Raw genomic sequence first — 27,013 nt, 5'->3', positions numbered from 1 at the left:
GCAGAACTTGTTTTCAGAAACTTAGAAAACTTTTGACAAGCCGTGACCTTTCCATTAAGGTAAGGTAAGGGTGTATTCTGCTCGAAGGCAGGTCCGAACCTCCACAGAGGTGTGCCTGAGCCGGAGTTTACGTAGGGTAGGGTGGCCAGTTCCTTTCCGCTCCTCCATTCCCTTACCCCCTACCAACAGCGCGTGGCAACCCATCCACTTCTTGACCACGCCCAATGTTGCTTAACTTCGGAGATCTCACGGAATCCGGTGTTTCAACACGGCTGCGGCCGTTGGCACCTTTCCATTAAGTAAAATTCGTGTCCTCATCCTGAGGTGGTCCAGCTCTTTTTAGCCCTTTTGTCATTCTTAAATTTCTGGCAGTACCGGAAATCGAACTCGGGCCTCCGAGGACGGCAGCTAATAACACTAACCGTTACGCTACGAATGCGGACACCTTTCCATTACACTACGGACACGACTACTCCGGTGCTACGTTTTCAGTATTCTGTTATACGGCGTTGAGACCTTGTGTAAGAAGTTCCAAGCATTTGAAATGTGGACGTACCAAAGGATGCTGAAGATACCTTGGACAGCTAAACTGACCAATATAGATTTTGGAACGTATGAACAAAGAACGAGAAATTCTCACTACCATCAAGAGAGAATGGTCATATGATGCGGAACAGTAAATACCACCTTCTGCAAGTAGTACTCCAAGGGAGAATTAATGGAAAACGTGGTTCGGGGAGAACCCTCACCCTTTTCTCCCACCCTCTGACGACTATCACGTTTTCCCATCCTACACCACTTATGTCCTCATCTTTCTCCGTGCCACAAACTTTTCCTCAGATCAGTGTACTATCTCCTCGCTTTCTGCGCCGCAGTTCACCACCTGTCTCTTCGTCTGCACAGCCACCATCCACGACACCGTCAACTCCAGCCGCATCAGCATTGGCCGCCCGTCAACCAGCATCATCGCCATCAACATCAGATACCAACACAGTCTTCAGTTGCGTCGTTCGCGGCGTCGACCCACTCATCTCCGTAACAGAAGTCCAACGCCAGCTACGCCTTCACGCCATACCAGTCCGGAGGACGTTTTGGATCTTCAACTCCACGGGGCCAACATACTTAGTGCGCCTACAGCTACCCACCGCAACAGCCGTCGACCATCTCATCGCCACCGGTGCCCCCATCTACGGTCGTCTCCATAACGTCGAACCCTATCGTTCCCCTCCACAATCAAGACATCCCCTCACCATACCACGTCGCCGCACCCGGCCTGACCATCCTCCTTTTCAACCACCCCACAACGTCCGTCCACCATCTTCCCCATTTAATATTTCTTTCCCACCGCCGCCAACCCTCGAACATCTCTGACAACTCACAACTATACTGTATCATATCGCCTCCACACTTTACCATCTCACCCTTCCCCGCAACTTCCCTTTAAGCACTCCCGTATAAACGTCCATTTCTTCCCATCTTCATAACCAAGAGAACCCATCTTCTCTTCCTAATAAATATTCACATCGCTTTACCCACCCTCTTCATTCAGCCACATCGCACTGCTCTCTTCGCATCTTCCGGCCCGAGCGAGTGCGTCACTCTCTAAGGGGCCCGCCCCACCCCCTTCAGGGTGGGGAATGAAAACGTGATAACGTAAACGGGGAGAAGTAGGACATCGTGGCTCGGCAACTTGAGCCAATGGTCTGTTCAGAACAGCTATGAACAAAACGACAGATCATGCTACTGATCGCCAACGTTCTGCGAGGACATGGCACATGAAGAAGAAGAAGAAGAAGAAGAAGAAGGAGGAAATAAGAAAAATAACACTATTCCCTTAATACTCATATGAATATTGACTTTCACGGCCTGTGACGTAACCATGTCACTGTTGCCGAATCGCACACACTGATCGCCTGCCCGCCTACATAGGCCTATATACTGTGTGCCTACGGAACGAAAAGCGCAGCGAGAGCAAGACTGCTCTGCGAGGAGATCTGGTTCAAGGTAAAATTCTAGCAGCTCTAAGTCTCTGAACACCATAAACATAGCCAGTGCAGCGTAAAACGAATAACATTATTACTGAAATTTCAACGGGATAATTGGCGGCTTGAAAGGTGCATAAATGCGAAAAAAAATATATTTCAATGTATATTGCAGTTGTTCATGACATTAAGGTATTAAGTAACATATGTTAGGTAAGAATAAAATGTACTTCATAAAATATTATTTTTAAGGGAAGGTGTTCGCCAAATTAATGTACCTCGTGGGGGTGCTTCAACTGTGTATTGTTTTCAAATTTCTCTACAGCTCCGTTACGAAGTATTCGTTACATGGCTGCTGTTTTCCTACGACCTAGGATTATCGGGAATGAAGGCATTACTGAGGTAGTGTCATTGTTCTTGGTCACGAGTAAATGGCACATGTTTGCCGGAGGCTGGGACGCGCGTCATAACGGAACACTCACCATGTGTACCCATTAAGTCAGCAGTTAGTAGCGTTATGCTCCTAGGTACCAGGCCTGCTTGTGGCAAACTGGTGACTGGTCCCAGTTCGCGCGCACCAAATTACTGTAATGACACGCAATTAACACTCCTAAAAAAACATTTAAATGGACTGTCCACGAGAAGAACCCATCGAATACCTAATGGCCTACAATAAACTCATAAACCTATTTCCTGAAATACAGTTACTATTATTATTATTATTATTATTATTATTATTATTATTATTATTATTATTATTATTATTATTATTAGTGGAGTTATGTTCAGTTCGGTCGGAAAGACGCGGGTCCGATTCCCCGCTAGGAAGATGGAAAATTTAGAAACAACCCTTCTGGAGAGTGATATGTCTGGTTCTTTGGTTGAATGCTCAGTGTATTGGCGTTCGTTTCAGAGGGCCCTGCATTCGATTCCCGGCCGTATCTGAGATTTTAACTACTGGTTATTTCCTCCATGTGGAGGACTAGGTTGTTTGCATTCATCTTAATACATATCTTACTTTAAGTGCAACACAGCATACTTCAAAACATGGCAGAAACACGCAATGGTGTATAAATCCCTCGACATAGAGTTGGCGTCAGGAAAAGCACCCTCCCGTAAAAGTGGGCTAAGTCCATACAAAGGCCGACCCAAAAAAGTCGGGAAAATGTCAGGAAGTAGAAGATTTCTGGAGAGGGATATGGACTTGTTTTTCTGCGTCTTCCAACTCCAAGAGTATATTGAAATAGTACTTCAGCCATATTCTAGCCCGAATACGTTTTAAATTATCGCACCGGAGCATATCTTACAGTTCGATTGAAACCAAGATTTCATTTAAAAACTATTATTAAAATTATTAATGGACTCAACAATCAGTGCATATTGCGGTATACGTGAATCCGAGTCGATAAATGGAAGAAGTCTATATTAAACTTCACAGGACAGAAATCAGACCTACTGCGCATCACTTACCTATTTGAAAACAAATTGTTCCCTCGAGATGTCACTGGGGGGGTTCGACGAAAGGATCCTACATCATCAAATGTCAAACGATGGCAACTTTGCACTTAAAACTCGATCAGTAAATATCTTCTTCGAGGAAATATTTACTGTACGCGGCCACGAAAATAAGATGCACATCGAATTTCTGGTTCTCTCTCAACGCATTCTATTTAGCTGACTACGCATACCTTTGAATAAATAATTCAAATTTATAAGTATCGATATTATTCAAACAAGTATATTATATTGTTTCATTCAGTAGAAACATTGACATATGGTGCGGGAACTTCCCACATTAACTGTAGTCGGAAGAAACTAAGTGGAACACTGTGGTGGAACAAACAGTTTCTCCCACGTGCGCATGATCACGTGCAGAACACGCTGTAAAAGGGGCAGAGGTAACACAGAACATAGCCTACTGAATGAGTGGAACAGTAATCTTTTGTCATCGCTAATCATGAGAACATTATATTTACAATATATCGTGTAGCTAAGACGAGAGAACTCGTTGACCTTTCTTGATAACTCTCATTGATTAAGGAATATGCAAACATACGGTATCATTTTCATGGTTTTTATTAGACCTTGATTGATTCAGTGATGGATTCATACCTTTTTCTATTCTGACAATATTAAGGGAACAAGGCCTTGTCTAACATATTCATAAAATAACACATATCATATTTTCAAGCAATTTAACAAAAGTATATAACAGAGAGCCGGCCCCGGTGGTATAGGGGTAGCGTGCCAGCCTCTTACCCAGAGGCCCCGGGTTCGATTCCTGGCCAGGTCAGGGATTTTTACCTGGACCTGAGGGCTGGTTCGAGGTCCACTCAGCCTACGTGATAGAACTGAGGAGCTATTTGACGGTGAGATAGCGGCCCCGGTCTAGAAAGCCAAGAATAACGGCCGAGAGGATTCGTCGTGCTGACCACATGACACCTCGTAATCTGTAGGCCTTCGGGCTGAGCAGCGGTCGCTTGGTAGGCCAAGGCCTTTCAAGGGCTGTAGTACCATGCGGGTTTGGTTTGGTTTTATATAACAGAGATGGCAGATACATAATTCCTTTTCCTGGCCGTTTCTCAGTTGTCTTTTGTCTGTACTAGTTGACTTAGTTCTACGGCTTGGAGCCCTTCCTGAGCCTAGAAAAGCACCTGGGATTGATAAGATTTCTTTCTTTCTTTCTTTCTTTCTTTCTTTCTTTCTTTTACGTCCCATCGGCACGGACAGATCTTATGGCGACGATGGGCTAGGAGTGGGAAGGCAGCGACCGTGACCTTAATTAAGATACAGCCATAGCATTTTCCGAGTGTAAAAATGGGAAACCACCGAAGACATCTTCAATGCTGCCGACTGTGCGGTTCGAAACCACAATCTCCCTAATGCAAGCTGACAGCTACGTGACTCAAACCGCGCAGCCCTTGCTCGGTAATAAGATTTCTGAGGATATATTAAAAGCAATCGGTTGGGATATATTACCATATCCGAAAGTACTTATTTGATTACTGTTTACATGAAGGAGCCATACCAAGAGAATGGAGAGTTGCAATAGTAGATAGTAGCCCCAGTGTACAAGGGAAAAGGTGATACATATGAAACATATAATTACAGGCCAGTCAGCTTGACATGTGTTATTTGTAAGCTGTGGGGAAGCATTCTTTCTGATGATATTAGACACGTTTGCGAAATTACTAATTGGTTTGATAGAAGGCAGTTCGGGTTTAGGAAAGGTTATTCCAGTGAGGCTCATGTTGTAGGATTCCAGAAAGATATTCGTAGGCTCAACGTATATTTTAGGTTCAGGAGGTCAAATGGACTGTATACGTAGCTGTTGACCTATCTAAGGATCTTGATAGGATAAATCGTGGAAGACTATAGACAAAAATGACGGCTGTTGGACTAGAAAGAAGAATGACTGAATGGATGACGAGGAAAATAGAGCTCTGAGATTTATAATAGGCGAAGTATTATCTGATCCTGTTATGATTAAGAGGGGTTTCTTCAAGGCAGTATTAAACAATGAAATCAAGGATAAAGTATTTTTCAGATGATGCAATACTGCGTAGAATAAGAATAATGCACTGGATTGTGAGCAACTGAAATACGGAATTGTAAATAAAGGTTGTAAAGGACAGGGAGTGAAAGTCACTGGTGAGATCCCAATTAGAGTATGGTTCTAGTGTATGGGAACCTCACCAAGATTACACGATTCGAGAACGGAAAAAGAGCTAATAGGAAACCGGCACGATTTGTTCTGGACGACTTCCGACAAACGAGTAAGGTTATGAAAATGCTGAAAAATTTGGGCAGAAAAGACTTGGGAGTAAAGAGACGAACGGCCCCGCGGTGTAGAAGGCAACGCGTCCGCCTATCACCCGGCGGCCCTGGGTTCGATTCCCGGCCGGGTGACGGATTTTTAATTCTCATGCTTAATATCTCTGACCTGGGGACTGGATGTTAGTGCCGTCCTTAATCTTCCTTTCCTCACACGCAACATTCCACACTACCGCCATTCCAATTACACGCAGGTTCATACAATATGGTGCCAGTAGGTACAAAAGATCCACATGGGTCGACGCTCCGAACAAATAGCATTAAAAAAAAAGAGACGAACAGCTCAGTATGCTCACAGCTGTCAGTAGAGATATGGCTTGGAAAGACGTAAGTCGACGAATAAGCTTGAGTGATGTTTTTTATAGGTAGGTAACGTAAGGGTGTACTCCTTTCCGCTCCTCCATTCCCTTACCCCCACCAACAGCGCGTGGCAACCCATCCAAATCTTGACCACGCCCAATGTCGCTTAACTTCGGAGATCTCACGGGATCCGATGTTTCAATACGGCTACGGCTTTATAGGTAGGAAAGATCATAATATGAAGATAAAGTTCGAATTTAAGAGGACAAATTACTAGTTTATACAGTAGGAAGAGAAAAGGGATATTGGAATAATTTACAATGGGAGATGTTCGATAAATTTACAACGTCTTTGGAATCATTTAATAAAAGACTAGGTAAACAATTCATAGGAAATCTGCAGCCCTAAAAGCAGATCAGTGGTGATTGACTGAGGATTACCTTTTACAGAGAGATATACTGCGCCGAGGATATTTGTAGAGCTATGCTAAACAACTTTTAAGATTGCCACTTGTCGTTTTTCCGGAACTTGCCGAATTTGAGTAAAATTTTCCGCGTCCCGGATGAAAGTCCTTTGGGACGTGGAATGTCCCGAATTCGGTTTGCTGAGCGCGAATTAATTTTAAATTTATGGCAAATATGAATGTTGGACTGTTTGTATATTTAACAAGTTAAAACATGATCCAGCCGCCTCTGTGGTGTAGAGGTTAGCGTGATTAGCTGCCACCCCTGGAGGTCCGGGTTCGATTCCCGGCTCTGCCACGAAATTTGAAAAGTGGTACGAGGGCTGGAACGGGGTCCACTCAGCCTCGGGAGGTCAACTGAGTAGAGGTGGGTTCGATTCCCACCTCAGCCATCCTGGAAGTGGTTTTCCGTGGTTTCCCACTTCTCCTCCAGGCGAATGCCGGGATGGTACCTCACTTAAGGCCACGGCCGCTTCCTTCCCTCTTCCTTGTCTATCCCTTCCCATCCCCCCGCAAGGCCCCTGCTCAGCATAGCAGGTGAGGCCGCCTGGGCGAGGTACTGATCATTCTCCCCAGTTGTATCCAGCGACCCAAAGTCTGAAGCTCCAGGACACTGCCCTTGAGGCGGTAGAGGTAGGATCCCTCGCTGAGTCCGAGGGAAAAGCCAACCCTGGAGGGAAAACAGATTAAGATAGATAGATAAAACATGATCCTTGCACCAACACTGCATAATTATGAACTTGAAATTGGCATGCGCTTGAAAAAAATGTAGCGTGGAACTGATCAAAGCAGAAATTCAATTTTTTGAAAATTTTGATGTAGGTTGTCAGTGAAATATTAGATTTTGTAGAATACATTTTAAAAAGCAATAAAAAGTGCAATAGAATAAATTAATGTAAATGATAAGAGCATGAAAGAGAATGTAGTGTGATAAAATTACAGTTAAATCAGAGAAAATAAGATATTCCATTTCTGTAATTGTAGGTCTATTGTAAGCTGTAACTATCATATAGAATTTTATTTTTTGTTTATATGGGGATATTCATAATATAACGATAGAAAGTTCAATTTCGAAGTCTCAAATTTAATTTTAGCACTATAACTCACTATAAAGTGTATGTGAAAAATTCACACATACGTAAGTATAATGCTTTGCAATTCCAAGTCCCGATTTTTTACGGTTTAAAGGTGTGTATTTTAACCTGTAACCTCGTGATATACCTTACCACGTATTCTGGGGATTAGAGAAACGGGTTTTAGGTTCTATCAAGCGCGCGAACTATAAAAACTCTTCAAGCACACAGGCAAGCAACATTGTAAAATCAGACCAATTACTAGTATCATGCCCTGCTGTTGATTGGAGAGGCTGGGTGCAATGTTCAAGGTTCCCTGACATCAGTTCGAGTGGTAATTGATTGTACGTCCAGTGCATTACCTTCAACCAGTTTTAGTGCAGTGCAACCAATATTAGCGGCTGACATAACTACCGGGAGTAATCTTCCAAGGTGACTGGACTCTAAACGAGGCATGATGAAGGACAATCTTACCTAGCGGACTAGGGGTGTCCAGACCATCTCACTTTTCATTTACAAAGAAGAATCCCGCCAGTCAAATGGGGACAAAAAAAGAAGTAGAACACTTCGAAGAATGATATCGGCAAAAAGAATGAAATGAAATGGCGTATGGCTTTTTTAGTGCCGGGAGTGTCCGAGGACAAGTTCGGCTCGCCAGATGCAGATCTTTCGATTTGACACCCGTAGGTGACCTGCGCGTCGTGATGAGGATGAAATGATGATGAAGACGACACATACACCCAGCCCCCGTGCCAGCGAAATTAACCAATGATGGTTAAAATTCCCGACCCTGCCGGGAATCGAACCCGGGACCCCTGTGACCAAAGGCCAGCACGCTAACCATTTAGCCATGGAGCCGGACGGCAAAAAGAATGAAGGGTCACGAAGGGCATGCGAATGAAATATTTCTCATCCTAGCAAACCTAATACCGGTATGTTCGGAATACAACAAGATTTGACCAAGAGAGCTCGGATAGGAAAATGAACTGAATAGCCTGACAAGTAAGTGTAAGCAATGCCAGACTCAGACAGGAGTACTGTGCCACCAAACAACGCTCCTAAGTGTTCTTAGTCCTACTTTTAGTCCGTAGTTATGACAGGTATGGGATACCATAGATATATTCTACTGGTCCCATCCACAGGGGCTCGACTTAAAGAGATCATTCTCGATGGAAACACGGTTTTAAAATAGCTTTATTTTAATGTTTTAGTTAAATGGTTTTTTTTCGTTTCAAACCGAGCGAATTGGCTACGCAGTACAATACATGTCGTTTAAGATTGTATCTGGGAGATTGTAAGGACCGAACCCCACTGTCGGCAGCCCGAAAGATAGTTTTCCATGGTTTCCAATTTTCATGAAGCTCTACCTTAATTGGGGCCACGGCCATTTTCTTCCTAATGTTAGATCTTTCTCATCCCCCTCTTTCTGCCGGGCTAGTAGCTCAGACGATTGAGCGCTAGCCTCCTGAGCCCAAATTACAGTAGCAGCTTCGTTCCCCATAGTGGAAAATAATTATGGAAGTGTTGTGTCTGTAGATTAACTGGCAGGTAAAAGAACTGCTGTGGGACAAACTTTCGTCACCTCCTCGGCCATTCTGAAAACCTTAAAAACAGTTAGTGGCGCGTGTGTGTCTGTTAGGTCAACAGCCCAGAGGCTGGTTGGATCCTCAGATAGCACCACCAAAGGTTATGCGGTTATAAGGAAACCCCAAAAACCAATGGCAGCACCAAAATGAGGCGTACTAGGCAAGATGAGGAGTAAGGTAGTTTGCCATTGCTTTCCTCACTGGGTCAGAAAGTACTATTGCAGTACAACTGACTCTGTGAGCAGCACCTTTCATAACACTCAGATGCACTAGTCATGCTCTGACTGTCATTACTCAGCACTACCCATACCCCAGCAGCTTCCATATTGTTACAGCCATGGATGTTGACTGGGACTTCAGTGGAAGCTACACTTTACTCTGGCCTGGGCCAAGAGATGGATGCAAAAGTACTGTATCCATCAAGAAATGACAGTAGGCAGAGTGGGACGTAAGAGCAATATTATTATTAACAGTATTTCTCATCCCATGATCGTCGCAAGACGTCATTCAACCGGTGGCAAACATAAGTTTTCCATTACCGTTGGTCCTGCAAATCGGCTTTATCACAGGACTCTGTTAGGGAGCATTCTGTTATTGTCCTACCTACCAGTATTCTGCAACTGACGTGTGATTTTTAGGTCGGTTTTACAGTTGCTATTAGTACAGTATTATTTACCATAATCTTGAACAGAAATATGGAAGGTCAGCAGAAAAAGGGTGACTCCCATGTACCGGTACATATTAAAGTGACCGGAGTTGCTGTTAACAAAGATGTGTCGTATTTCTGCACGACAGCAACAGGCCACACTCAATGCATATAAGTTTACTGTGGTTCTGGACTGTCTTCGTCTGACTTGACACCGATTGTCTTTAAGGACATTGATAAAGGATACAAGATACTGTACTCTTTGGTTTTGACATCGCTCCTAGTGCGATGTTCTGACCGAAGATCACTCCACTCATCTCTACCGGTTCCGATGTGCTCTTTACGTCACATCCGTTGAGAGTAGCCTCGCTGTCAGCGTAACTGGCGTAGACCTCGTTCATTTCGTTCTTGGGTTGTTTTGTAAATAGACGTGAAAAAGTCAGTAGAAGTTTCATAGTGTATAGTGTAAGCAGCGGCTGCCTTATCCGCATAGAATATCTTTCGTAATCATGGATAAGTTTTTGAATAAACGGACAGAGAATGCTGTCGAAGTTGAAGAAAAAGACACAAAGAGGGAAATAAAAAGAGGTTGCAGCAATATCGTTCCGCCTGGGAAAATGGTTTTTCCAGAATGTATGCAGTTCAGTTATGACGAAAATCGAAAGTAATTTCACAACAAAAATGCCTGATGGTTTAAGAATCCCGAATACTGGTACGGAGACCGTCTTTTTCGAAGCACAGCTGAATTTTGCGCCATGTCCTCGCAGATGTTTTGCTGAGATAATCCGCATTCAAATGTTTACATACGTACCATTCTCCACCTTGATGGATGGGGTAGACCACCTAGAGTATCATCACGCCCTCGCATGTGCTTCAGAATGGTCGAACAAGGAATACTTAGCACTGTGGACCATTTATGAGTGGATCGGTGAGGACAGTTCTTACTAATACCTCAATAGCGCGTCATGTTTCCCTACTCGTTGTCGGCCTACAACTTCGGAAACGGTCTCCTATATTTTCAGTTGTGAATGCGAGTGTTTTCCACCACAGTATTGTTTATTTCCTTGGCTTTTGAATATCAGAGTGGTCTTGATATTTAGTTTTCTCGGTACTCACCGCGCCACCCGTTTGAGAACTTTCATGAACGCAGACCGCTGTCGCTAAACTCTGCTCGATGCTTAGCGAACTCTGATCAGCCATGTTTGCTTGTTCCGCCATCGCGCAACTTAACTTCGCACTCTATGGTTATCGTGATTACGAAGGTTAACAACATGGTTACCAACATGGTTACTGACATTTTAACACAAATCAGCGTGAACTAAAAGGGGATGCACCCATTATGTGGCTAGCCTGTACACCGAGTGTTTATCAGTGCCATATCAGACAATACAGATGGGCTAGCGTTTGAAATTAGTTCAAAAAACCTACTGTTGAATCTTTTTATGTGCAATTAACCATTAGTTTGTAATTTCTCCTCTTTCGTGGACACCTCGGCGAGATCCCTACAGATACCAGTGGAAAAACTTGAACTGCATAAGAACCGGTCAGTGCAGTTGTGGTAAATATACATAATGAGTCAGGATGGCTTTGACTTCGACTTGACTTTTAACTATTCATTACATAATTTTACAGAACTTACCATTGCTGCTTTGTTACACCTTTATCGCGCATACTTTTACGATATAAAGTAGAATAATTTTCATTAATGCAGTACAGTACGTAGGTTAATCCTAATATCCTTTTTTTTAACGTCAGTACGATAAATAAAAAATTGTGACATACAAATTACCAGTAAAACAGAAACGTAGTAATTTCGAATGTTGTGTATTCCAAATCGAGTAAGCTATTGTTTAAATTAATGATGTGCTTTCCAAGAACGAACATTCTGTTGTACGCAGGACATCATGTTCCTCGAATGAATACCATACATCAGTGCATGTAAACTAATGGATTCTCTTGAAATGTTGATACGAAAAGAAGATTGATGAGTAAGTTTCGTTTCGTTTCGTTTCAGACGGCTGATAGGAAGATGTAAGGTGCTTGAGTCTCCTGCCTGACTGCATATCACTCACTTTCCTGTCAAGGTAAGCTTCCTCTTATACTCGAGAAAAGTATTCCACTCTCATGTTAAATGTTCTGTATCTTTTAATGAAATCACTTATACTACTCTTCTGTTATCCGAAATCACTGAAGGAATGTCATTTCGTTACATCTAAATAGTACCTACAAGGGTTTTCAACTTTATAAGACATTTCTGACGACTTGTGTTATTGCGATTCAGAATACAACCAGTATAGCCAGTACATAATGCATATAAATTGGATACGTCACAGTAATCTGTTTATACGCGTGTAGATCACATGTTAAATTTACACAGCATGAATCCACGTTCATGATATTTTTGAAATCAATCAACGTACCTAAGGAATATAAAACTTACTTACTCTAAGTACGTGCTTTCTTAGGGTGTTGGCTTGAATACAGAGTCTGCCAGTAACTTCATTTCCTCGGGAATTTTATTGTCAAACACAAGTATTGCACTCATTTTTAAAGGACACTTTACCCTTGTTCTGAGATAGTTATTTTGACATCTAGTTTCATAATGTGCTTGTTACAGTTGAATACCGTTTTAAGTACATTACCTCGTACTTGAAAGTACTTGAAATTAACCTTTATATATGTACAGACCATACAGAATTTAAAAAGATAATTTCGCTTAAAACGGAGTGTGGCTGTCTCGTTCGTAGAAATCTGTAAACAATGATATTATTTGATTGAATTTCTCCAGTTGTTCAGGATTTTAAGAGACTCCGAAGTGTCGAATTTGTCTTCCACGGATTCCTTAAAATGCCGAGAGCCAACAACACGGAGTTGTTGCGTTTACAGTAGGGATGGGACAAACGGTTACTTTCCTGTATCATGTTCCACTGTATCCGTTACAGTGTAGTATTAGGTTGCAGTATTAGGATATAAATGTAACCTAATACAAGGTACAGGGCAGCTTTTGGGATGAATAGTCGTTAACCCCCTGCTGCCTCTTGCAGCTCCTAACCAGTACGTAAATAGCGGTACTCTATCTCCCTCTCGCTTTCTCCACTACCTCCATCCCTTTCACTTGGTCGTCACTTACTATTCCAAGAAATGTTTGCAGTGACCCATTTACATTCCTAGAAATACTACTACGTAGTCAAAACAGGAACCAGTTAAATGACTTTTTAACATCATACACATTATTACATTTATACAGCATAGTGATAGACAAGCAAAGAATACCCGAGCAATTGATATTAATTCATGATTATTATTTCATTTATAAAACTATACAAAATAAAACGCAACATGAGCTGCAATACTTTAGGAGAAGATTAGTCTATACTCTACGCAATAGGTAGGAATTCATGTTTAAAAATAAAATCCTGCCCAAGTTCTTTGAGTTTAAGCGTGTTCGGCGATCGTTTATCACTTGCCCTGCTTTAGAGAATAATCTTTCGCAGGGCACAGAGGTAGCAAGAATGTTGAAGTTCAGCCTGACCAAGTTCGATAAAGTTGGATAGATGTAACAGTTCTCCTTCCACCATTGTAGTGGGTCCCGACTTCGGTGCAGCAATTCGTCATCCAAGTAGCGGTTAATTTCAATGGCAGCAGCTGACAATGATGTACCTAATAAAGAAAAGAACGATTATAATAATATGTCTCATAGGTGCTCATTGTTATTATTATTATTATTATTATTATTATTATTATTATTATTATTATTTATCACCATCATATCAACCTAGCTGTGGGTTTTCTTGAAGATATCACCTTATCAAAATCAGTCCAAATAGAGAATTCACTCCTGTTGTCATCTCTTTCCAGAACTTGTTTACCATCATCTGCGTTAGCTATAACCTGCTCTTGTTTGTTTAATTTTGATAGCAGATCCATTGCACGCCTCTTTGCTAGTTCTCCTGCAGTCTTCTCTGTGAATGCCAGTAACTTGAACCTTGGATCCAGAAACGTACATAAGGCAATCGCTCTTTTGTACTCTAGATTTTTCAATCTTGTAGTGAGTCCCTCATATAATTTGTTTACAACGCCGATTACTGTTTCACTGAAGGGCTCAATTAACAGTTTTCTGGAAACATTTGTGAGGCCATTTGTCAAAATAAGTACTTGGCTGCCTGTTACATACTTATGGCCACTCATTATGAGTGTAACCTCTTCAAATGGCTTGAGAACAGTACAAAGTTCCTTACAAAATGTCCATTCCTCTTGCGAAAGGACCGGGATACCTCTATTTATGAGAGCTATTGAAGTTTTTATTGCGTCCTCTAGTTCACAAAACCTTTGTAACAGATAGTAGATGGAATTCCACCTCGTGGGGACTTCCTGAATTAGTTTCTTGGGATGAAAAGAACCCATGTTCTTTTGCGCTGTCAGTAGCTTCTCCATGCCCGTCCTGCTTCTTTTAAAATACGCAACTACATGTTTTACTTTCTCCAGTAATAACTGTATCTGTTTCAACGCATCCTGGACGATTAAATTTAAAGTGTGCGCATAACAGGGAAAGTGCTTCCATTGAAGTTCATTTACAACAGCATTTTTCATATTAGATGCGTTGTCCGTTACAACGGCTACAATTTTTTCGGACAAATGAAATTTGTCTGAAATACACCTAATTTCAGCAGCTAAATTAACACTTGTGTGGCTATGAGGCAAAATTGAACATTCCAGCAAAACTGACTCTAGTTCGAAATCTTCATTTATGAAGTGTGCAGTGACAGCTAGGTAGCTCTCTGAATTCCTAGACGTCCAGGAGTCTGTAGTTAAACAGACGCTGGAAGCCGACATTAAATGTTCACGAACAACTGTCATACACTGTTCATATGCTGCTGGAACAAGTGATGATGAAATAGTCTTCCTATCAGGCAAAACGTAGGCAGGGTTTAATCCAGTACAAAAAGCTGCAAAACCTTCATCTTCCACTATAGAAAAAGGCTGAAAATCCACGGTAAACAACCGTAATAGTAGCTGGTCCAGCTTCTTTTTCTGCACATCACTCATTTCCCTTTGCACTGGCAAAAATGATGACAGCGACTGTTGCTTCACTGCCCCACGGACTGCAGGTGGTGATGAAGATTCAGGAGGGATAGGTACACGAGGTGGCACTCAGGACCTGATATTTGAGTACTATGAACATTATCAGACCCACATGCACTGGTAGAGCTTTGAGAGTTTAACACGGAAATATTTATTGTTGGGTGCCTTCTTTCAATATGTTTCTTCAAGTTAGAAACCGATCCCCTGTAACTAAAATTTTTGCCCACATAAATCACATCGGGCAGATTTATTTACATCGTCTGTGACAGTGAAATAAGACCACAGAGGACTCGTCTTCTGTCGTTTACTCATCTCGTACAGCACAATGTAAAACACGAAATATTAACTGGAAAGACAACGCGGAACTGTTTCGAGAAACTATGCAACTGTATGTATTACCACTTGTAAACCTAATACAACGCTCTTGAGACAACTAATGAATATCTGTAATTCTGTAACCGGCTGACAAATAACAGTGTAGGAATGTCAGTACTGCCTCTAAGCGGTTACAAATGTATCGCTCACGCATGCGCAGGAGAGCGCGCTTAAGTCTAGCTGCCATGCTTGCTTGCAGTCTAACATCCGTTAACCAATCAGGAGCTCCCTTGGTTTCGCTGAGACAGTTACTTATGTATTAGGGTCTCGGATGGAACATAATATTTATGGAACAGCTTACTGCGATGGAACAGAATACAGTATCATAATACGATATGTAACTCCCATCTCTAGTTTACAGGTCTTCATATTCCATTGGTCTCAGTTTTGATGAAACCTTCTTTACTGGGAAAAGGTCAATGCAATTGTAATGGAAAGGAATAATTTTTGTTCCTACTTCTACTGTATTCAGTAATAGAATAATAGTAATAGTAATAATAATAATAATAATAATAATAATAATAATAATAATAATAATAATAATAATAATAATAATAATATTCATTATCATTATCATCATACCGTGCGCATTGGCCAGGCGGCCACGGTCGGGTAGCTAAGAGCTTGCATTCGGGAGATGGTGGGTTCGAATCCCACCGTCTGCACCCCTGATGATTGTTTTCCGTGGTTTCCGATTTTCACTCCAGGCAAATGCTGGGACTGTACCTTAATTAATGCCACAGCCGCTTCCTTCCCAGTCCTAGCCCTTTCTCATCCTTGCGTCGCAGAAAACCTTCAACGTGTTAGTACGACGTCAAACCACTGGAATAATAATAATAATAATAATAATAATAATAATAATAATAATAATAATAATACTTTTCCCGAATTGTTTGGTTCGATCTTGGCTCAGTCCGGTGGTATTTGAAGGTGTTTAAATACGTCAGCTTCATGTCGGTTAGATTTACTGGCACGTAAAAGAACTCTTGCCGGACGAAATTCCGGCACCTCGGCGTCTCCACAAACCCTAAAAGGCAGTTATTGATACGTAAAGTCAATAATAATATATTAATAATAATAATACTTGAATAGTATTTTAAGGTAGGTATAGGCTCACATACCACCTCCCAAAATTAAGTAACCCTTATTTACTTATTTACGGGATTTCGTTTTTGCACGCTTAATTCATATTCATTGCTAATATTGTTCTCTGTATTGTGGCACGAAGTTGCGCTCCCGTTGATGAAGTTAAGTACGGTCTCTGCGCAACCGGTACACGTCAGAAAGCCTCGAGCAACTTGCTGTCTGCATCACGCGTAACGGGATGTTCTAGTGCGTATCACCGGACATTACAATACAATAGTAAGAGAAACTGAGAAAGAATGGTGTGATAATTGTTTGCATTTTCTCGTGAAGAAATTAGGTCATGAGGTCTTCATTCACGTTAAACTGATCCTTAACTAAAGAAAAGGATAAGCATTCACTTATCCATGTCAGTTAAGAATGGTACGTTTGTCTTCGACATTCATATTATACATTAGTAAATGTGCCACTAAGAAGAATGTGGAGGAACACATGAATGTCGTATAATGGTATATTTTTCTCTCTGAACATTGGGTTGTCCAGAAAGTACTGAACAAAATATTTTTGCATTTAAAGGGAGACCCTACTGAGATTTATACTTGCTGTCATTTCAGTCTTATTTACCTGAAATTATGAACATTTGGAAATTTTCGTTTAAATAAAGAAATATTTCCGAAATTATGGTACATTTTAAAAACAATTTGGTCCCTTTTCAAAATTTCTCAAGTTCAAGAATATTTTGTATTTTGAAACATAGTTACATGGGTTGCAAACATTATAGCTATAAATTGTAGTATTGTGTTTTGTTTCAATGCAATCGTGACATTTAACATTTTTATTTATATTTTGTTTCACCTCATGAAAAATGAAATCATCTTACTTTAACTTAAAATATATCAAGCTGACGAATTATTACGCTATTAGAATGGATATTTCGATATATATATGTGCAATATGCATGTACTCATGTGAATTTTCAAGGCAATCACATCAATACTGTTTACTTTCATCAGCTTAGTCCAGATATTTCTGAGGGTGCAGGATCCATCCAGGATTTTTTTTGGTGGGGATTTTAAAGCCAGGTGCCCTTCTTGACGCGACGTGATTTTTGAGATGAAAACCTCAATCCAGGATCGACCAGGATTTGATCCTCAGTCTTGGGGGGTGGGAAGCCAGAAGCTGAGCCACTGAGCTAATCACGCCCCCTGTTTGGCAGGAAGAATTTTGAATTTACACAAATTTACTTTCGAGTAGTTAACACTGAAGGAAGGCCCTGTACAGTATTAACACTAATTTCCGATTTAGAATTAAGATTGCTGCAATGTGGTGCCTTATCTATCGTTTCTCTAAACCTAAAGTTGAACGGCACATTCACATCTATAATCTACAATCTTCTTCCGCCCTGCAGACTTGTTCTCATGCGATTATGACAAAATTGCATGTTACATAGTTGTATGCTTTATCGTATAATAACTCTGGAGATTTTCAAATACACACGTGTGATTTCGAAGTTCTGAAGATGGTTTTCTGTGGTTTCCCATTTTCACACTAGGCAAATGACGGGGCTATGTCTTATTAAGTACAACGACCAACGGCTATTGTCATGGAATCTAATTATTTCTACACTGACTCCTACTGCTTGGATTGCATTCTATACCGATAATACTTTTATGATATTTGTAGGGATCTCTAGACTAACATAGCCCCTCCAGAAATCAATTACTAGCTCTTATTTACGAGATTTCTTATATGCATTGTAATTAAAATGCATTCCTAAACACGGTTGGTGGTTATTGATTTAAGAGGAAGTACTACTAGACAACCATCCTCTAGTAACGCTAATCAACCAAAAAAAATATTGAAGGGGTCCGACACTTCGAAAAATGAAGCTATCAACTAAAGAAAGATAAGGGCCACGAAGGACGTGAAAATTAAAGATTCCCTAGGCCTCCATACATAATACCATCGGAATCGGAAAAGAACAAGAGCTGACCACGGGAAGTCGGATAAGATAGATGGCAGTGAGGAGTCTACAACAAGTAAGTGACCGGGCGAGTTGGCCGTGCGCGTAGGGGCGCGCGGCTGTGAGCTTGCATCCGGGAGATAGTAGGTTCGAATCCCACTATCGGCAGCCCTGAAAATGGTTTTCCGTGGTTTCCCATTTTCACACCAGGCAAATGCTGGGGCTATACCTTAATTAAGGCCACGGCCGCTTCCTTCCAACTCCTAGGCCTTTCCTATCCCATCGTCGCCATAAGACCTATCTGTGTCGGCGCGACGTAAAGCCACTAGAAAAAAAAACAAGTAAGTGGAAGCAATGCCAGGACTCAGCTAAGAGCTACATGGTCACCAACCCACACTCCCAAGTTAAAAGCCTCTAGGGCCCCTTTTTGCCGCTAGGTCCCTTTTAATCGCCTCTTATCACAGACAGGGGTCACCGTGGATGTTATTCTGCCGCCCCCACCTACAGGGGGTCATTCCTGAACAGTTTTGGAATAAATTAACTATTACGTGTTTCTGCGGTGGTTCGTAGTGCAGTGTAATGTGTGTAAATGAAGAAGCGTTTGTTAAGACTAACACAGACCTTACATCCCTAGCCAGAGAAATTAACCACACCCAACGAAAATTCATGGGACCAGCCGAGAATCGAGTCCTGAGCCTTCTGAACAGAAGGCCTCCACGCTGGCCGTTCATTCAAGGGGCTGGGCCTTTCTGCCAGTTCTATACAAATAAGAAAAAGGAGTGGAGACGAACTTCAACCCTGTATCATTTCTTTCTCGGTAGTTGCATCTCTTCTATGTTCCTAATCATTGCAGTTTATCTTCTTTTTACAGGTTGTAAATTGGCCTTATTTCTCAGTATTTTTTAGTACAAAAGTTCATTTATATAATCTAATTTGCTGGCACTGATGACAGATTCTTGTTCTGTGAAGCGAGTAAAGATTGAGGATTCACGCATTCGTAGTTCACAGAAGGTCGTCTTTCCTTATGTAAACTAGGATGAGATCAGCTGTTTTATATTCTGTGAAGGCTACGACTATGTGAGTTAATGTAATGGAAGCGTCCTTGCATTCAAGAGATAAACTAACCTGTGTAATTTTACAAACTACACTCAGGAGGTTGGTACACATTGCGACTCTGTAGGAGAGATGGGTCAAGATTGTTCTCTCATTATGAAAGAAGGTAATGATAGTGGTGTATGACCTCCGGAGAGGCTGATGCAGATCTTCTGAACTGACGTCCATAGGCGATCTGCGCGTCTATGAGGAATGAAGTCTTACCTAGGGTGAAATCTAATTTTTAAGATGACAGGGACACCCAGTCCCGAGCCAGAGAAAATAACCAATGAAGGTTAAAAATCCCTACCCGGTTGAGAATAAAACCCAGGACCTCCTGTAGCAAAAGCCAACATACTAACCAATGAGCCACGGAGTTGGACAAAAAAATATAGAAGAATCAAATAATCACCAGCATCTACGTCTGTTCTAAACAAATAAAATATTAATTTACAAAACTATTGCACACTAAGAGTTCTTGGTTTACTTTTACACAAGACGATCAGAACAACAACAACAAAACTTTTCCCTTTGCGGAAAGCTAATGATCATGAATATGACTTTCAACATATGAAATTCAAACATGGAGAACTGCAACTCTACGTCAAAGAAACTTACGTTGTACCGGTTGTAGCCACAGCACCTTTGTCGACCAAGACCTACGAGAACGATTAATGTGACGTCACTGACAATACACTTTCTGTTTCAACGCACTCTATTTATACAAATCCACTGCCGCAGCATCTTTGTCAACCAAGGCCTACGGTAACGATCAATGTGAGGTCACTGACAATACACTTTCTATTTCAACGCACTCTATTTATACAAATCCACCGCCGCAGCATCTTTGTCGACCAAGGCCTACGGTAGCGACTAGTGTGACTTAACTTCCATCACACATTTTGCCACGTTATACAAATATTCTCATGACCCCCAGAGCCATGAGACATCTTCATGTCGAAACACGATTTGTTCTGATTTTATCTCAGACGAGGAATAGTATTTCAGATAGTGGAAAGCATAGGTATGGATTTTCTCCGTTTTTTCTACACTCGATTTAAGAACATTTTGTTGTCGATTTTCAAAGTCCCTGTCCTCTAAACTTTTCTAAAAAATCCTAATAATTATTCCTAATTACTAAAATAGATATATAACGGTGCATTAATACATCAAATGTCTGCCTTTTGCAGAGCGACCTTATCCTGATTGCTAGGAACATTGAAGAAACTTCCATACAGTTTTCCATCTTACAAATAGTTCAAAAACACGCATTAAGATAGCCTCCGAAAATTAAATTTATACCAAACATTCTCCAAATAATTCCAAATAATCCAGAAGATTATATACTATAAATACCTTGCGAAATGGATCACGTATAACCTAAACGAAAGTCTATCCATAATTAATAATAATAATAATAATAATAATAATAATAATAATAATAATGTTATTTGCTTTACGTCCCACTAACTACTTTTACGGTTTTAGGAGACGCCGATGTACCGGAATTTAGTCCCGCAGGAGTTCTTTTACTTACCAGTAAATCTACCGACACAAGATTGTCGTATTTGAACACCAAATACCACCGGACTGAGCCAGGATCGAACATGCCAAGTTGGGGTAAGAAGACCAGCCCCTCAACCGTCTGAGCCACTCAGTCCGGCTATATCCATTTATAACAGGTGTACCTTCCTGTTCCATGGCTAAATGGTTAGCGTGCTGGCCTTTGGTCACAGGGGTCTCGAGTTCGATTCCCGGCAGGGTGGGGGAATTGTAACCATATTGGTTAATTCCGCTGGCACGGGGGCTGGATGTATGTGTCGTTTACATAATCATTTCATCCTCATTACGACGCGCAGGTCGCCTATGGGAGTCAAATCAAAAGACCTGCATCTGGCGAGCCGAATTTGTCCTCGGACACTTCCGGCACTAAAGAAGTCATACGCCATTTCATTTTTTTTACAGGTGTACCAAAGTTGAAAATGCGTATCACATGTCCAACAACGTTTACAGGAGCAATAATTTATCACTAAACCTAGAACTCCAGAATGCAGTGGTGAGAACATCAGTGCTATGCGCATTAGGGTGCTTATCCACGGGAGACAAAGGCTTCCTGAGATAATTATGTTTCTTTTTCTTGCTTATAGAATACCGTTAATCGCAAATGGTAGTTCCTAGCTTTGATATGTCTTTATTCAGTTTTTCTAAGTAAACATCCTTTCTGAGATAACAAACATCCTAACAAAGAAAGTGTCACTCCCTTCATGTCGAAACCTGCCTTGAAACTTCTGTCACATAATCGATGTGTTACCAGAAGATCATTCGCAGAAAAAATAGCTGCCTATTTCCAACGCAATGCCCCAAAATCGAAGTTGGAATCCTAGGTAACCGGAAGGTGACGCGGCGCAGCTGGTCATCCCTGCCTCACTGGCGAGCCTTCCGTTGGTACTGACATTTGACTCACTTCTCGCTACTGTACAGCTGCCTTGCAGTGTGAGGACCAAAGAGGATAGAATAGAATAGAGATGAAACTCGATGATAAATTTCGGTTCCAAGCCACTTGGCGCTAGTAGTTTTAGTCTCTTTTCCGAGATAGCGCCACATTGTGTATTCTGGTGCAATACCTTAGTATTACTTTCAACAGATAGCGCGGAGAATTAACATCCAGCGCAGTGACGCACATCCGGGTATGCTTACGGCTCCTCCCCCCTCCTTTCCCTGCCCCCCCCCCCCAAACGGCGATAATAATGCAGTTCTACTACTTCCATGCCCAATACATTGTAATTCATATATTTTTATTTCCAAGTACTTACTACGTTGTAAATAATGATCTGATACCCCTAGTTTGTATGGCATACTATGTTACTGAGAACATAACCACACACCTCAAAGCAGCTTTAACTTCAAATGAATGATTGACACATTAACACAAAGCTGATATTATAACAAATAAGAAATCCCTTCGAAAGCAAGACAATAGAGCACACCATACACAAGACAATGGGGTATCACATCAATATCCAAGTACCGTACCACATGAAAATAAAAATAACAGAATTAAATGCACTGAGACAGGAAATATATAGAACTACATTAATAGAACCATTCAGCTTTCAGCCCCTGATGTGTACTCAAACAGGAAATACAGGATTTCAGGAGGACTGGCGAAGATATATTTCAAATAACCAAGCACAAGGAACTAAGATTTACATCACAAGCACATGAGCACTTGGAATTGAAACAACACAAATACTGTAGCATCAAGGGAACTATCGATTAAAATCGATATAAGTTTGAACAAGGTTAATCGATTGGGTAAAGTCGAATTCGATGCAATTCAGCAATATTATCTCCACAATGCTCGACGTTTTATGACTAATTAATTTGTGAGAAGTGCCCACTGATTGAGGTTAGACTTGAAAAACTTTAAATACTTCACTTCGAGACAAAGTGCCTTTAATTATTAACAACGCTCATTTTATGCTTACTTGCGTGCCATCTACAGAACGTGTATATAACTATTTACACGTTATGAATGACCTCCAGCGCCATCTAGAAAAAGAGACTGAAACTACCTGAAGCTAGCTACAGATTGGAACCAAAAGCCCTATTAGAGTTTCACCCCCCTGGTGAGGACTGTACAGTGCAATCTGTGGGGTCTAGTATCACTTTCCTATTGCTTATAGACGGGTGTATGCACTTAAAATTCAAATAGTTACTGTAAAAATGTGCAATGGTAGTATTGATTCCATAACAAAAATACTAGTATCTAGCATTTGAAATTATTTGATATTAAAATATTCTTTATTAATCTGCTTACCCTCCAGGGTTGGCTTTTCCCTCGAACTCAGCGAGGGATCCCACATCTACCGCCTCGAGGGCAGTGTCCTGGAGCTTCAGACTTGGGTCGGGGACACAACTGGGGAGCCTCCCATTCTGTGCTGAACAGGGGCCTTCCGGGATTGCAGGCAGACAGGCGGCTAAATTTTGCATGTTGTCTTCCCGAAGAACATCGGTTATCTCAAGGGAGGTTTCGGCGTATGGGTGTAACACTTCCCTTTTATTTATCCTTCTGTTGCGGTTTTGCATTCCCTGCCTTGCATTCAATCTTGTTAGGTTTGTTCCCAAAGAACATCACTTCAGTAATCGAAATGCTTATCCAAAGACATCGCCCTTATGAATAAGAAAACGAGATGCAAGTTTGGCAAAATGACCACCCAACTTATTGTAATAATGGTTCTTATGACTTGGACGTCTATAGCCATGTGATGAATCAACAGTCTTCACTTTCTTTGTGCTAAAACGTTATCTCTATGTTTATTAAGCGAATCGTGAGGATCTACCTATTTAGAAGTACCGTTCTTCTTAATATTTATTTAATTTGTTTGCGGTGAATATTGTAACGGTAAGTTTTGCATAATTGCAATGTCATATATATAATTGAGCTGTTCTGCGTGCATAGTGTGCAACGAAGTGTACAGGAAGGAAGGAGTCACATGTCAGGCACGGTTTGTTGACGGAAGGTCAACCTCTTCAGAATATGGCAAGAAGCTTCCTTGACATCTGTTGTGCTTCACTTCCACTCACTTTTCGAACGGTATAAACGGGAATTCAAGGAAATCAAGAACATGTAATTCGCTATTAATATTTTCTTGTGAAGAAGAGGTATATTATGGATAGATACTCGTAGGCGTCCTGAATATTTATTTATTTATTTATTTATTTATTTATTTATTTATTTATTTATTTATTTATTTATTTATTTATTTATTTATTTGCGTCTTTATTAAGTGGCGAAGTTAGGGCTCTTGCCCTCTCTTACACTTAACCACATACAATTTTTTTTATTTTTACAGTATTAATCTAAAGTGTCATTGTAATCAATTACTGTTATTGAGATATGTATGTGAGATAAGGAATTACAATAATACAATTAATTAAGGTTACTACTGATGAAAAATTATGGGATAAATAGAGAGTGGATAATAACAAAAAAATATATCAACTTATAACCTAAAGAATATATCTACAACTAGCTTAAAGAAAAACTTATTCAAATATAAGGCTAAAATAAATTAACTAGTATGTTACGATCTGAGTGAACTAAAATCATTGTTACTATGTAGTCTATTTCTATGAACAGTCTATAGCCTTAAATGAGAGTAGTAAGAACGTAAATGGGATAGCCTTAGGATGAGGCAAGAAAGAGGGGATTCTTGGAATGTTAAGTGTACTTACAATATTAACCGCTCGTAGCTTTGAGAGGAAGTTCACGATGTGCCACTCAGTATGTTCGAACAGAGCCCTCTAAAGCACACGACTATCTCGTGTTAGCCTCGGGAATGTCAATTGACTATTTTACCAACCTGTTAATAATGGGTACACAGAACTAACGTGTAGATATTGCCTGATAATTCTTAGAAAATGAACCTTGTTTCATTTTTGTCACACCGGAAGAAGTGAAACAATATGTCGTCAAGCCAGTTATATCCCAGGTGACTACATCTCAAGAAATCACTCGAACGTTTCGGAGTAATGTAATGAAGAAAAAAGTAGCCATGTATATGACTGAGATTAAATAATTAAACCTGTGAGGAAGATTGAGTTTTGTCTAGACTGGAAGATAGATGCAGGATTAACCCTTTTAGAACTGACTATGCGATAATTAAAATCTGTTCCTATTGTTACTTTGCTGCCACGAATTTATACATTGTTGATACATTTTTCTTGTTTTAGAATAGCGTGCATGCAGTGTATTTATCAAATTAGTTCTGGGTGTTCTAAGGCATAAGGGATGTCGGACAGAAAAGGGAATATTAGAATGTAATTTCTACAAATTAAAAAAAAAAAAATGCATACAATTCCATAACTAAAGGTTGTTACACATCTTTAAGTTTTTTGTGGAAATACAGTATGTCGTTCACACCCTTTTCTTTTTTCTTCATTAACGTGCGCTATGCTGTAAAACATTATTTACGAAAGAGTTTACATTAAGCCCTCTTGGCATTGGTTTTCTTCTTTCGTCTACGGCTATAGTGGAGCAAAACTGGCTCCTTTTCACCCAGATGTAAATGATCCCCAATACTGTCCATCATTCAAGCCGATTGTGGGCCGCCTGTAGCAAAACTTAAGTCTTTTGGTTTTATCATGCGGCGACCTTTTTCAAGAAGACCTTCCATCAATTTGATCAAGAACTTCAACCTGTTAGGACATAACACTGACGTTATGAGAAAGAGATGTCACTATCAGCGCCTTCGAGGCACCAGATAAAGGGACAGACGAATCTGAAAAAATGGGAACGAAAACAATCTGAACGCACTTATTTCACAGAAACTTGCAGACTGAGTGCTGATTTTCTTTATTCCTGTGGCGGTCGATCAACATTTGAACAATTCAATTTAACTTTCAGATATATCTGTCTGTACCATGCGAGTGATCTGCTTCATCCTGACGATAATATAACCAACGAGGAATGGATCCAGAACTTTGATTTCTTATCATCCTTCACAGAAACTGCGATGAGATTGGAATTAAGGGCAATTTGTCAATATTTATGCCATGTAACTGGATATTTAAAAAAAATTGTTTCAACGCGAATAAACAGCCGAAGTTTATCTCAGTTTCTGAGGTAAATTCTTTACTGAGCGAGTTGGCTGTGTCGGATGGGTTGTCTAGCTACAAGCTTGTAATCGGAGGATGATGGATTTGAGTCCCTCCGTCGGTACGCTGTACATGATCCTCCATGGTTTCGTGTTTTTGCGCGAGATAAACCTGGTCTGGTACCTTAACGAAGCCACGGCCGTTATCTTCCCCGTTCTGACTCCGATCGGCTTTACGTCACGCCGATATAGATGGCTCTTATGGTGACGATGGGATAGAAAAGGCCTAGGGGTGGAAAGGAAGCGACTGTGGTCTTAATTCAGGTACAGACCCAGCATTTGCCTGGTGTGAAAATAGGAAACCACGGAAAACCAGTGAATATTATGAGAATAACTGAAAGTTTTCGCCAGTTGGTCCATAAAGGAAACTATTAGCATACCCGTCGATTGTTTCTATCGCGCAGCCACCAAACATTCTTCTTCTTCTGCTACCCCTCTTTCTTCCCCTCGCCCTGATGCTGTTGCGAGTGCAAACTGAGTGGGATATGTGAATTTTGGTCAGTTTTACGACCGGCTGTCCTTCCTGGCGCGACCGCAATGTAAAGGGACGTATCACTATTGCGCAGATGTTAATGTGTTGTGCGTATATGGAGAGGCGTATGTTGTAAATGAAATGAAATGGTGTATGCCTTTTAGTGCTGGGAGTGTCCGAGGACAAGTTCGGCTCGCCAGATGCAGGTCTTTTTATTTGACGCCCATAGACGACCTGCGCGTTATGATGAGGATGAAATGATGATGAAGACGACACATACACCCAGCCCCCAAGCCATTGAAATTAACCAATTATGGTTAAAATTCCCGACCCTGCCGGGAATCGAACCCGAGACCCCTGTGACCAAAGGCCAGCACGCTAACCATTTAGCCATGGAGCCGGA

General features: G+C 41.0%; 1 protein-coding gene across 2 annotated transcripts in view; it reads left to right on the top strand.

Annotated features, from left to right (window-relative positions):
- The window catches only part of pot (papillote), a 359,995-nt gene that overhangs the window by 132,774 nt on the left and 200,208 nt on the right, over nucleotides 1-27,013 (top strand). Inside the window, exon 2 of one of the 2 annotated variants that reach the window (XM_067143338.2) lies at nucleotides 11,899-11,968. The exons of the other annotated variant lie outside the window; for it this stretch is intronic. The gene's annotated coding sequence lies outside the window, so the exon portion shown is untranslated. The remainder of the gene's footprint in view (nucleotides 1-11,898; nucleotides 11,969-27,013) is intronic. 2 annotated transcript variants of the gene reach the window in all.

Source organism: Anabrus simplex, chromosome 3, assembly GCF_040414725.1.
Source record: "Anabrus simplex isolate iqAnaSimp1 chromosome 3, ASM4041472v1, whole genome shotgun sequence".
NCBI lineage: Eukaryota > Metazoa > Arthropoda > Insecta > Orthoptera > Tettigoniidae > Anabrus > Anabrus simplex.
Note: the sequence above shows the minus strand (reverse complement) of the source record. Positions and strands in the feature narration are given on the sequence as shown.